The sequence below is a fragment of the Marmota flaviventris genome, chromosome 10 (genome assembly GCF_047511675.1).
Source record: "Marmota flaviventris isolate mMarFla1 chromosome 10, mMarFla1.hap1, whole genome shotgun sequence".
Taxonomy (NCBI): Eukaryota; Metazoa; Chordata; class Mammalia; order Rodentia; family Sciuridae; genus Marmota; species Marmota flaviventris.
Genome location: NC_092507.1, coordinates 24,471,325 through 24,485,075, shown reverse-complemented (window position 1 = coordinate 24,485,075; position 13,751 = coordinate 24,471,325).

The window sequence follows — 13,751 nt, the reverse complement described above, 5'->3', positions numbered from 1 at the left end:
TGGCCTAGAGGGAACCCCCGCCCCTGCCAGGTTTCTGTTCTCGTGACTAAAAGGCTCAGGGGTCACTCCAATAAAACTGGGCTGACTGGGCTGTGCAAAATAACCACACAAGAGACACCAATACCTTTTTCTTTGGGGTCACTGTGACAGTTTCTCTGACCTTAAGGGTCGGCAGGAAGAGAGAGCAAGAGCACGCACTGACCCCTTTTATTGAGGAGAAGCTATTCAATTGAGGCAAGTGGTCAGGTTTCAGGGGGCTGAGTCTATCTTCATGATGTCCACTGTCAGCAGGTTGACTGACACCTGGGTAGGCCACACCCAAGGGCACAGTAAGAAAAGGGGATACACTCAAGGCACTTCCATGGAAGATTCTATCCTAAACAGGGCAAGGGGTTATATTACAAAGGAACAGGTGAACATAACTTCACCCATGGGGCTCTAACAAGACACACCCATGCACGAGACCCCGACCCTCAAACCCAAGAAGGGTGGGGAAAGCTCTGCCACATTTCTGCAACTGAGCACCTCAGCACCCAGACAGGGAGTGTGACTCAGTCACATGCAAGGTTGGTCTCCCAGATCCCAGATCCTGACTATAGTTGTAGGGAAAGGGTGCAAATGAGGAGCTGTTGGCAGGGTAGATGGAGGGCCCCTGATTAGTCCCTGGAAAGCAGCCCAGTTTGCAGCTATATGTGTGTGGGGGTGGGGGGGATTTAAAGACTAGAGTATCCACAAGACACCCCAACCTTTCAAATCCCTGTGGCTCCCCCGCCCCAGACCCTTCCATTATGCCCTTGTCTTTTCCCTCCATGGATGTCTGCTCTGTCTTCTCCCTCGGGGCAGGAACATCCCCTCCAGGGCCATTCCTGCACTTCCCCCTCAGCTCAGCACCAGTTCCAAGAAGTGCTGGCCACTCCCAGGCTTCACTGTTTCCAATAGGGTAACTGTAGGGACCTTGTCTGCATGCCCACCTGGGGACTCCAGGCAATTAGGGTGCCACCAAGAGATAGGTTTGCACTAGTGTCCAGAGAATTACCGAATGAAAAATGGGAGTTATCAGGCTGATACCAGGAACCTCATCCACGTTGAAGGCAATTAAGAGGATGGCAGAGGCAGCTGAGCCCTGGCTGGAGGAGGATCAGCATGGATCTCATCCAGGGCAGGAAAGGCTTGACTGATTGGCAGCAACCCCCTCTGAGTCCCCTGTATGTAGTCAGCAAGCAAAGTGCTGGTACATTTTACAACTTTAACCATTGAGAGAAGCCCATGGGGTTAGTGTCATTATCTGGGGGTTTGAGCAAGGAAGCACTGCTTCTCAGGGGACCCATAGCTATTACTGAGCAGAGCAGGAAATCAAACAAGGTCCATCCAAAGCTAAAGCCAAACTGCTCCCTGGACCTCTCCTGAAATCCTCTTCAGTTTTGAGGACTGCTTCAGCAACAGGCAGCGGCCACCAGAACCAGGATCCCCTGAGCTTCAAAGTGAGCTTAAACCAGCCATCATGGGGTTGTGCAATCATGAGTCAAGTCTCAATGACCAGCAAAGTGTCTTATGACTCCTTGGTTCAGGGGTGGACTCAGGAAGACCCTGTGTGCTGTAAGCAGAACCCTCTCCTGCTGGGCCTCAGTTTCCCCACGCCTACTGAGGACAGGGTAGGATCTAGTCATTGATTGTCAGGGTCCTAGCACTGATGGTCCAGAATCCAGTTTCTTAATGTTGGATCCTCTAACTTGCCCTGCTCAGTGCCTAATAAGGCCATTATCTCTGAGTCCTCCTCTCTGTGGTGCAGCAGAGACAGAAAACAACAGAGATGAGTCTCTTGGTCGCTCAAGTTCTCCTCCAGGGTTCTGGGGACAGGCCTTCCCTCCTGCCAGGGAGCCATTCTCTGAGGCTGACTGCTTGACAGCACCCCTGGCTTCCTCCCCACCTGTCTAGCTCTCGGTTCTATCCACCACCCACCCCACAGCTTGGGCGGCTCCTGGAGCTCACCCCAGGAGACTAGCTGGAAGTGCTGGAAAGTGGGGGGTGAGGAGGGAGTGGGAAGGTGGGAGAGGAGGTGGGTACTGACCAAGGTGCTGAACTGCATTGTCACTCTCCGTCAGGTCATGGTTATTTCTCCTTACAGGGGGACAGTGATTCTCTCTAGGATCCTGAGCCACATAAAGGATGGAAAGCAGAGGAGGAAGAGGGCGGGGCGCTGGGGAGGCACCATCAGGAGACTCAGCTTCCAAAAAATAGCAAGAGAGGGGGAAATTCTTTTTTTTTTTAAAGTGTGTTCATTTTTATTTTTCTTTTCTATCTTTATGAAATTGCACTTGATCTTAGCCAAAAGGCCGAGAAGCGATGTCTATCTTTATGAAATTGTGTGTTTTTTACATTAAGCACAGAATAGAACAGTCTTCTATCCATTTTCAAAATTTCAGCAGGTCTATTGTATTTTGATTACAAAATGTTCCTCCCTCGCTCTAGGAATTAGATGAAGTGGGGAAAGGCTGGCACTTTGGCTCAGAGGTACAGGGGTTTCCTACCCTGATATCATGACTAGGGAGGACCTGTCAGGAAGCTGGAATCAGGCACAGAGCCCCAGTCCTGGTGAACTCCCCAAAACAGTGCACCTGAATATGATCAAGTGTGAACACTGGAGGAGACTGGGTGACCCTCCAGCCCCACTAAAAGCCCAGAGAGGGTTAGTTTCTGGCTCAAGGTACACAGCATGTGGCAGAGTTGACACCAGAACCCAGGTGTCACTGTTCCCAACCAACATGCCAGGGAGAATGGCCAGCTGAGAGGGCCCCAGCCTGGTCAACAAAAAGAGGCAGCAAGGGTGGGCCGGAAGGGTTGGGGCAGGCCTGAGGAGGGAGGGGCTCAGAGCAGGGCCTTGATTCTTCAAAGGTTGAGGGACATAGGGGTGCTTATCAGAATTGGGGGCCGCAGTGCCTCTGAGATGAGAAGAAGGAGACAAAGGGATGACAGAATTGGGAAGTACTCTAAGGTGGGGACAGCCCAGCTGGGCATGTCAGTCAGCACCACAGGCCCCAGGACAGGTGCTGAGAGCCCAGGGCTTTCAAACGCACTGCTGTACACACAGGAGAGCTGAGGCCCAGATAAGGAAGACACCAGCCTACGAGACAGTCAGGCCAAAGCCCCCAGGCCTCCGGATTCCTAGCCCCAGCTCTGGCCAGGCCATCTCCAGTCTCCCCGTGTGGATTCTGGCGCCCCCTCCTCTCCCCTGGAAACCTGGAGTCCGAGCAGAGGGGAGTAAGCCGGATGCCCACAGCCCAGGCACCAAGAGCTGGGCGTCTTCCTCTGTCCCTCCCCAGGGAGAAGGGAGAGTTGGCCTGGACCCCAATCACCCTCCTCCCGGGCACAGCCGGCTGGTGTCTGCCCACACCAGGTGCCTCCCCTGTGGCAACAGAGCCCAGAACCAGCACCAGCCACAGCAAGGACGGCTCAGCTTGGGCCGCTCCTGGAGCTGCAAGGAGTCCCAGGGAAGTGAGGGAACCAGGCCGCTTGGGTCAGCCCTGGGACCTCAGGTGGCTGGGTGGTTTAGGAGTCTTTTCTCCTCAGAAAATGGGATTTCCCCCCTCAAGCTCTGCAGGCTGGGCCACTAGACCTGTTTTCTCTGCCCACTGCTACTTCAGACCAAGGCGCCCCCCTGACCTACCAACCAGGAGCAAGGCCCTGGGGTCCAGTGGTTGTTCTTGCTGTTGGGGTAAGGCAATGAGGATAAAGGTCCCAAGAGTCCCCAGGAAAAGCAGAGACAGGCTGGAGATATGGGACTGTGGGTGGAGACCTGGGCAAAGCTTGTGAAATCTGAGGTGGGCCCTGGTTTTGTCCCTGATTCACAAGTGACCGTGGATGGCCCCCTTCATCTCCACCTTAAGAGTCAGCAAGAGGGATGGGTGGCCCTGAGCTTTGGCAGCCCCAGGTTCTAAGGTTCAAGCCTGAATCAACTGTATAGAGTTTGCCTAATAATTCCCACCCGCTTCCCTTCCCTCTCTGGGGGGCTCCCTCTGTCACACTCCTAGAATGCCCCCCACCCCTTTTATTCCTCCACCCTAACTTTCCCTCCTGTGTCCCCAGGGTCACTGCCTTGCTGACCTGTACACATTTATAATAGGAGCCACTCCCAGCAGATCATAGCTAATGGTGACAGTTGAGGCACTGTCACAAGTGGGTGGGGGAAAGATTACAGAGGGGGATGGAGAGGGAGAAGGGGCCTCCTATGATACCACATGGGCAGCACTCCAGCAGCTGCCACTGTGTGGGCACAGACTAGGCTAGAAATGACAAGGCTCCTGGTCACCAAGCCGGTCCGTCCCACTCTGGGTCTGGTCTGCTGCCCTCAGCCTCCCACCAGCACCCAGCACAGCCTAACGGTGACCCCACCACCTTTCTGTTTACAGGCGCTTCCTCGTGGGGAGGGAAAAACTACATATAATGTTAAAAGCAGAGCACCTAGGCGTCTGGCATTCCAAACCGAGAAGAGTCAGCATATTTTTGTCCTTTGTTTATCTGATTTTGCAAGCCTCCTCCTCTGCCTAGAAAGCCCCGGCCCTGCTTTGCCTTCCTGTTAAAATCTTACCCTTTAGGACTAGAGTCGTAGCTCATAGCTCAGTGACAGAGTGTTTGCCTCGCATGTGTGAGGCCCTAGGTTCAATCCTCAACATCACAAACAAAAACAGTCTTACCCTTCATGTCCCATTCAAGACACTCTGTGTCACTGTCCTGGTCCAGCAGAGTTCATTGCCCGGGGGCCCTGAAACCTTTCGGGTCTCCCCTGCTACTGGACCATGAGCGTATTGAGGCAGGAACCATGGCCTGCACTTCTGCCTCTGAGTATAGACAGGGCCTCAAAAAATGTGAGCTGGTTAAAACTGGAATCCCAAGGACCAGAGACAGCCCCTCCCTAGAGATGGACAGATGGAAGCTGGGTGCCCAGGGGAGCCTCACTGACCACCCCGTACCCCTACTGTCACACTGTGTGCAGGGAGAACCAGGGGAAATGGCAGAGACTTGGAAAGTGGTTTGGGTGTTTTGGGCACTTGGCCACTGAGCCACATCCCCAGCCCTATGTTGTATTTTATTTAGAAACAGGGTCTCATGAGTTGCTTAGCACCTTGCTTTTTCTGAAGCTGTCTTTTAACTCACGATCCTCCTGTCTCAGCCTCCTGAGTCGCTGGGATTACAGGCATGCACCACTGCACCGGGTGGTTTGGCTGCTTTTTAAACAAATTATAAAATAACTTATGTTCATTGTTTTTTAAAAATCAAATAGATTTAAGAGTAGAAAGTAGACAGTTCCCTCATCCTACTCCCAGAAGTCAGCAGCTGCTAACAGTTGGTGTGGGTCCTTCCAGGCAAAATGCTTATACATAAACAAAAATGTCATTTTTTTTTACAAAAACATGATCATTCTTCACATACTATTCTTCATCTTTCTATGCATTTTGTAGTAAATTCCTTCAAATGGGATTGTGGGTCAAAAGGTTTGCTCATTTAAAATGTACTGCTTTTAGGCTGGGAATATAACACAGTGGTAGTGTTTGCTGAGCATGAGCAAGGCCTGGGTTCAATCCCTAGTACCATAAAAATTAAAACATGTATTGCTTTCCTAAGAAATTTTGTTTCTTAAGACATGCTATTTGTAGAAAACTTGGAAAATATAGTCAAGATACCCAAAGTAAAAATCACCCTTCAGCCAATGACCAGAGGTAATCACTGCTAGAATCTGATAAGGCTTAAGGTCTTTTGGCCACAGTATTATATTTTACAAAAAATTGAAACATGTTCTATCTATTGTTCCATAGCCTGGCTTTTTTTTTCACTTAACAAAAGATCATGCGCATTCGTCCATGCTGTGAAATAGACGTCGACAGCGCCAGTTTAATGATGTTTGGCTTCAGAGCACCCTGGAAGCCCACTTGCTGCCACTGCAGGCAGACAGAGCCCTGTCCTCCAGGATGCAACCTCTGTCTCCCACTCACTCCCTTTAGGAATGAAATGCCCTGGGAGGGTGCCGCAGTCTGGCTGGGCACAATCAGGAGCCACTTGTCAAAAGAAACTAACTTTATTTTTAGAACCACACACGCCAAACAAAACAGCCTCTCAGGAAAAACCCTCAGAGCCTCAACTGCCACCACCGGCTTTCCACAAGCCTCTCTCTCCCACACAAGCTTCTCCCCACCTCCCACAATCCTCCTGCTCTTGAGGCCGATTGGCTGGGTCACGTGGGCGGAGCCAAAAAAGTCCCCCAATGAGCAGCTCCGTGGTCTGAAAGGGCAGGGAAACAGCCCAATGAGCATCACCGCAGAGGAGCCAATCAGCTAGATGTTGCTGGGGCCGCTGTGAGCCAATCATCAGCCGGCAGCTGGAAGTTTGCTGGGGCCCCTTCGGCTGTGGCTCTCAACAGGAGGGCCTAGCGCCTGCTGCCTCCGTGCCTCCCCAGTGCCCTGCTGATGGAGATGCTGCCCCCTTGCAACTTCTCTCCTGCATGCCCAGTAAAAAGTGCATGCCCACCCCTTTCCCCTGCCACTTCCCTGGACCCTGGGCTCCTCCAATAACGCTGTCAATCTAAGACCCAGAGTGGGGAAGAGGTGGGAGCCTGGGTGGTCCTGACTGTGAGGCAAGGAGGGTCCCTAGACTCAAGGAGGGCAGTGACGGGTAGAGCAAAGGTTGGAGGCAGGAAGACCAGAGAGGAGGCTGTGATGCTGGTGGGCTGAAGCCTGCGTGGGGTGAAAGCAGGAAGAGGTGAGCAGGCCGGGGTTTCTTCTGGGAGGGCTGAGGCTGTTTCAAAGCTGGTTGCTCATCCTTGCCTCCCTGTTTCACAGAGCCCCAGAGAGAACAGAGATGGCCTTCCCACCTCCCCGCTGGATAACCTTGAACAAGACATTTCACCTCACCAGCCTCTTTTCCCATTTGAAAAATACAAATAGAAATATCTGTCCTTGCTGGGAGGACCAAATGCGCCAACATAATAGTAATAGCTAAAGAGAGTTAGAATTTACTCAGGGTCTCCCATGTGCCAGGCGTTATCTTCCTGGGATGGGCCATATGCCTGGCTCATGGTAAGTGTTTCACAACTTGCTTTCAGGGAAAGACTTGGATAGCAAGATGCCTGGCAGTGTGTAGACCTGGGTTCAAATCCTGCCTCTGTCTCTTACCAACTTCCTTTTAATTTATTTTTTATTTTGATACAGGGTCTCACTAAGTTGCATAGGGCCTTGCTAAGTTGCTGAGGTTGGCCTCAAACTTGTGGTCCTCCTGTCACAGCCTCCTGAGTTGCTGGGGTGTTTTTGTTCTTGTTTTTGTACCGGGGATTGAACTCAGGGGCGCTCGACCACTGGGCCACATCCCCAGCCCTATTTTGTATTTCATTTAGAGATAGGGTCTCACTGAGTTGCTTAGCACCTCACTTTTGCTGAGACTATCTTTGAACTCGCTATCCACATGCCTCAACCTCCTGAGACGCTGGGATTACAGGTGTGCACCACTGAGCCTGCTGACACCAACTTTTTAATCTCAGAGAAGCAGCCTCTGGTAAATGGAAACAGCCCAGATAGCTTGTCAGGTTGGAAGAGGAAAGGCAGGGAATCCCCCTGCGTTAGCAGGACCTCTCTCCTTGAAGTCCACAAACATGGACCACCTACTGAGTGTCAAATGCTGGGAGAAAGAACTATTGGCCACATGCTCAAAGCCACTCAATCTTGGCCTCCAAGTCTGTTCTTGTCCTGCACCATGCCTCCTCCATCTTGTAGATCCCCAGTGTGGTCTGGGTCATGACTGCTGAGGGCAGGGGCACAGCCTGCCCTGGGAGTGCTGTCCACCATCCCTGCGCTGATGCCACCACCCCTCTGGCCATATGTGGGTGGTCTGCTCATCCCCTCTTCTGGTTGTCAGTTATATCTTATGGAAGATGTGCCACCAGAGGTCCTGTGTTACCTGTTCCAGCCCAGCATCCCCATGAGGGGTCCAGACAAGCATCTCAAGGACCACAGTGATGGAGAGGATCCATTTCTCTTTGGCTGTTAGTCTCCTTGTGCCAAACACCCAGAAAAAGCCCTGTCACATCTGCATTGCTCAAACATGGAACATTTAGATATGTCATAAGGGGAGAAAGTCATCTTACTCTCTTGAGGCAATGAAGTATGACGTGCCCCACTGGATAAAGCCCCACAAAGACCACAACCATGGCGCCTGATCTCATTGACTTCCTTGTTCTGTTTCTTCTGGACACAACTCACTGTCCCTTTGATCAAGGAAGGTCCATGCTGACATGCCTGCAGCTGTGGCCCTGAGTGACTGTGGGCAAGGCTGCCCCTGGCCACACACTGCCTCCTTACTTCCCTGGGACCCCCTGAGCTTGGTGCCTCCACGGGAAACCTTACCAAGGAGCAGGACATCCTCCTACAGGGACTGGATGGAGGCATATCCCTGGTTTCATCCAAGCTGGGATATGGCTGGTCACACTGCCCAGGGTTTGTGACCCTTAGAGTTTTCCACTCCTCATATCTTAAAACGTCCATACCACCTGTGCTTTTCTAAGGTGATGGAGTCCCAAGAGATGGCTCTCACACGGCTCGTTTTAAAAGCCCAGAATTCTCACTACTGCCCAAGATCTCAGCAGGCTGCTCTGGTTGTCTTCTGGCCACAGGGTGGTGGCTTCTTCCAGTCATTGGGTCTCATCTCTCATCTGATTATTCCAGACCTTTCTACCCAACTCCTCTCAGCTCTTCTCCTGTTCATTCTTTAAGTAGAAGTTGGAGTAATTCTCTTAAATGAGATTTTGATCATATTACTTCCTGGCTTGAGTGTCTTCAGGGGATGCCCAATGCTTGGATACCCAAGTGTGTGCCAGGCATGCCAAGTGCTGACCCAGAACCCAGGGTCAGAACAGAGCAGTGACAGCAAAGTAAGAAAAGTGCCTGGGTGAGGCCCAGGGCCTGTGGGAGCACAAAGCAGCCAGAAGAGGAGGATTAGGAAAGTATTCCAAGAACTGGAGTCTAAGTGGAGGGTGGGGGCTTGCTGGAAGGAAGAGCAAAAGGGTGATCCAGGCGGAAGGAACAGAAAACATAACGAAAGGCTGGCAAACCGTAGGCCATCTCCTGGTTTTATAAATGAAGTTTTACTGGCACAGCCACATGTCCAGTCATTTAGGTATTTTCTGGCTGCTTTGCTGTGCACGGCAGAGTGCCATAGTTGCAAGAGAAACCCTGGAGTTTACAAAGCACAAAGATATTTACCTCTGGCCCTTGAAAGAAAGTGTGCTGACCCCTCAGGTTAGAGAGGTTATTCTGCTCTTAGGGAACAGAGCTGGAGGGCAGGAGCAGGAGTAGGACTTGCGTAGTAGGCAACCCCTGAGTCCTTTTCTCACAGCCATATTGGATTGATCTGGAGTGGATACACCTGATTTAAGTGGAGCTTATCAAATTCTCTCTTCTCAGGAGTTAGCAGGGAATGTCAAGCCCAGAAATGGAGCTCAGGCACATTAATGTCTATGAACCTCCACTACTGAGGGCCCCTTAGTTGCCTGTTCCTCCCCCAGACTAGTGAACCAACATTTCCATTGATTCAGAAGGCACTTGCAATCAACTCCCCTAAATTTTAATTTTTATCTTCGGTCAGAGTAGTTTCTGTTACTTTCAATGAAGAAAACCTTTCACTAGCTAAAATCAAAGAAAGAACTGAAGTTGGTGGTTCAGCATATATATATATATAATTTTAAACTTTCTGATAGCCACATTAAAAAGCAAAAGAATGAGTAATAGTAGTTTTAATAATATTTTTTACTTAGCCCAATACGTAAAAATATTATCATTTCAATTATATAGCCAATATTTAAAACTTATTAATGAGATATTTTACAATCTTCTTTTGACCTGTCTTTGAAATCTGAGGTGTGTTTTACACTTGTTGTACATCTTGATTCAGACTAACCACATTTCAAATGCTCCACAGGCAAAGGCTGGTCACTAATATAGAACAATATAGATTTAAGGCCCTCAGGGTCATGTAGGACCTGCTACATCTCAAAAGCACTGGGCATCCCCTGAAGACACTCAAGACAGGAAGTAATATGATCAAAATCTCATTTAAGAAAATTACTCCGACTTCTACTAGAATGAACAGGAGAGGAGCTGAGAGGAGTTGGGGAGAAAGGTCTGGAATAATCCAGATGAGAGACCCGATGACTTGACACGGGCAGTGGTGTCAGGGATATGGAGAAGCAGCTGGATTCCAGAGAGGATTAGGAGGCCGCAGTGACAAGCCTCACTGTCCCTGCCCCCCTGCCATGCAATCTCCCACCTTCATAACCCTATTCCCCCCTACCAGATCCCAAATAGCTTCCTTTCTTCTATCTTTGGCAACCAAAAAGGCAAATCCTTCCTAGTCTTTGAAGCAATATTCCTCGATAAAGTGATTCACTATAGGGAGTCAATAAATAAATGTTTTCCTCCTTCATTCAACCCTCTGAATGCTCTCGCCCACACTTATGCCCCAATCCTGGAGTATAAAAGGCGAGAACAATACGGGTGATCCCCAGGCGAGCATTGTGGGGGTTGGAGGTCTGTCAGCCACTCTGTGAGGAGCAACACTTTGGTTGCCAGGTGTAGGCAGACAGTTTTATGTAACGAAGGGTGTAGTTTTGTTAAGATTGTTCAACAAATGCCAGAGAGGCAGGGGTGTCAAGGGTGAATGCCAGGGAGTTCTACACAGACTGGCCATGGGATTTAAGCTGCCATGAGAGCCTTTTCCAGTTCTCTAATGGCACCCTTTCACCCCATTTCTGGACACTGTGTAGAAAAGTACTTTCCTGTCCACTTGAGGTTAGATAGAGCCATGTGCCTCATTCTGGCCAATCATATTGTAAGGGCATTTGCTTCCAGGGCAGCTCCTGACAGATTCCTCTAAAGACCCATAATGTTTAAATAGCATAAACAAGAAATAAACCTTTATTGTATTAAAACTTACAGTGTAAGACACTGAAATTTGGAGTTTTGTTCCTGCAGCCCTGCTTAGCCTATCCTGATGTACATAACTGAAAGAAAGAACATTAACATGGGGAGTCATAATACAAAATTTAGGATTAATAGTTTATAATTCCTGGTGTTGAAGGATCAATGGGATCAGAAGACAAGAGAAATAACTGGAAGTAATGAAAGCATTGCTTAGAGAATTAGACTCGTGGCAAGGTTGAGGGAGCATGAACATTTTGAGGAAGAGCTGAGGTGAATAGAGAATAAGATCTTTGAAAAAAGATTAAAAAAACTAAGAAGACACGGCATCAGATCATCTCTGTGGTCAAAATCCTCAAAGATTATGAGAATTGAACAACAGTGTTGGAGAAAGTGACATCACAAAACTAAAAATCTTGTTTCTCTCCCTGTAATCAATTTATGAATTCCACAAAACCAGGTTCTTCTTTTTGTGTCCCTAGTGCCTGAAACAGCATCTGACACAGAGAAGGCACTTAGTAAATATTTGCTGAAATAATTGAATATAGGGGAGAGTGGTACACCACTGAACCAAGAGAAGTACTTCCTTCCTCCCTTCTACTTTACTGCAATATTTCTTCCCCAGGCCACAGTGACTGTTTTCTCTTTGCTCAACCTTGAGTCTGCTGTTTATCTTGTTGCAAGAAATCTCCAGGAGCAACTTTTGGTTATGAGATTCCTGGGAAGTCCTTTCCTCTGTCTAGTTCTTTTCCTCTCTCTCCTTTGTGGTTACCAGGGGCCTCTCCTCCAGAGCTAGGGAAATGCAGTCCTCTTCAGCAGCCCCCACCATTCTCCCCAATTCTATCCCCAGGGGACCTTTCAGCTCCATCTTCAAAAATCCCAGTAATGCAGTAGAAATTAAAGTTACCTTAACTATTCTAATCTTATAACAATTTTGCTTCAATCAATGCTAAATGTGACCGCATGTGCCCAGACCACCCAGTGGCCTGGCTGGTGGTGGGAGGTGAGCTCTTCCGGGGCTGGAAGGCTAAGGGCCGCTCTCAGTCATGGGCTGGCTCTGGAAGGGCTTCCTGGGGGAGAGGTCTGCTGGTCATTGGGTCCCTCCCTCTGCTTTCTTCTGGCCCACCCACACTGAGCGGCCTTCCTCTTTTCCCCTTCTCCAGGCAGGCCCCATAGTCTCCCCCAACAACTGGGGGATTCCTTGGGGGCAAGGGGCGAAGTTGCACATGTAGGTGGAGGCCCAGGCAGCCTCCATGGAAGTCACACTGTTATGGGCCAGGCTATATGGGCAATGACCAAACAGTCTCCATTTGTCCTGAGATTCCACGTCATGTAAGAAATGCTCCTCCCAGGGAAAGCCCCACCTCTGTACCCATCAACAGTTGCTTAGCATAGCAAGTTTGGCAACCCAAAATGGCATTTCTTATACAATGTAAAAGTGTTCTCTTTTTGGTTCCCATTCTTCTTGGACAATGTACCCTGTCAGAGATTGATTGTCTAGATGTTAGTAACCCTTCTTTAACTTGTACTAGGGATATTTTGTCCCACTCCCTTTTCTGCTTATGATTTTAGACCTCATGATGTTGTTTATGTTTTTGAATCATAGCAACAGCCACTTATGCTTTAATGTGGTTTGGGACTATAAAAGGTGGACTCAAACCCCAGAAGGGGGTGGAAGGGTGTAGACTTGAAGCCTGCCCCTTGGCCCGCCAGCTGGTGGATCCAGATCACCAACTGGTGAATAAAGTTCTGTCTCCAGCTTTAAGACTGGTGATTTATTGCCATCTCGCCTTAACAACACAGGGATCACAAGAACTTTCTTCAATGCTCTGCTGGATTGTCCTGAAATTCATAATATTTTCTGTAGTAGGGGGTCTGCTTTTTAGTTTTTGCACTGAGCCCCCTTAATTATGTAGCTTGTCCTGTTGGAGGGTCCCCTGCACACACCTCTCTCTGTGTGGGCCCTCCCCACCCCATACTAACAGTTAACAACCAGTCAATAAATATTTACTGACCTAAAAGAAAGAAAGAAATCTCCAGGAGCTACTTTTTAAACTCTTCCCCAGTGCCCCGCATGCTGGCCACTCTAGTGAATGCCATCCATCACCACCACCACCACATTACCAAACCCTGCACCATTCCCTTTTCTGCCTTCTCTTTAGTTACCACATTCAAATCCATTGCCAAATGTCTTCCATTCTTTTTCTAAATATATCTCAAATTCATCCCCCCTTCTTCACCCCACTACCATTGCCTAATTCATGTTCCTATCATCTCTCTCCTGGCCTACAAAAACGGTCTCTCCTAATCTTTCTGCTTTTTCACTTTGCTTCTAATCCCTCTGTTTTCATTATCATTGTATAACAAATTGCTCTAAAATTATGTAAAACTTAAAACCACAAACATATGTCATCTCACCATTTCTTCAGGTCAAGAATCTAGATGTAGCTTAGCTGGGTTTCTCTGGCTCAGGGCCTCTCACAGGGCTGAAGTCATTCCTAGACTTGCGCTGGGGGAGACCCGTTACCAAATTATAACTCAGCAGCTGTTATAAGGCTTCAAGGCTGGCCACTGGTCAGAATCATCAATTTCTAGACACCTAAGCCTACCTACAGAACACCTCACAAGATAGTTGATGTCTTTTCTAACAGCAAGAAAGTAAGAGAAGGTGCCTACGACAGAAGTCAGTTTTTTATAATCTAATCTAAGAAACGACAACTCCTCACTTTTAATGCTGGGGACTGTAATCCCCAACCCTTTTTTATTTCTTAATTTTGAGGCAAGATTTTGCTAAAG